Below are 210 nucleotides of genomic sequence, written 5' to 3'. Positions count from 1 at the left end.
GATGAAAAGCAAACTTATGAAATTCTAGTGCTAATTTGAAATTTTGCATTGGCTCAAACTAATCCAAATGTCATGATATTCTTTGTAAAAAAATTTCACAAACACATGAAAATCTCTTTGACAATGTGCATGCATTTTAATTGAAATTTGAATTTCAATGATGCGTATATTTTTCCTGATGCTTGAGGTTGATAGACATACTTTTGAGGA

This window comes from Theobroma umbraticum, unplaced genomic scaffold (genome assembly GCF_002168275.2).
Source record: "Theobroma umbraticum cultivar Fairchild unplaced genomic scaffold, ASM216827v3 scaffold_106.0, whole genome shotgun sequence".
Classification (NCBI taxonomy): Eukaryota; Viridiplantae; Streptophyta; class Magnoliopsida; order Malvales; family Malvaceae; genus Theobroma; species Theobroma umbraticum.
This window is presented reverse-complemented; position numbering follows the sequence as displayed.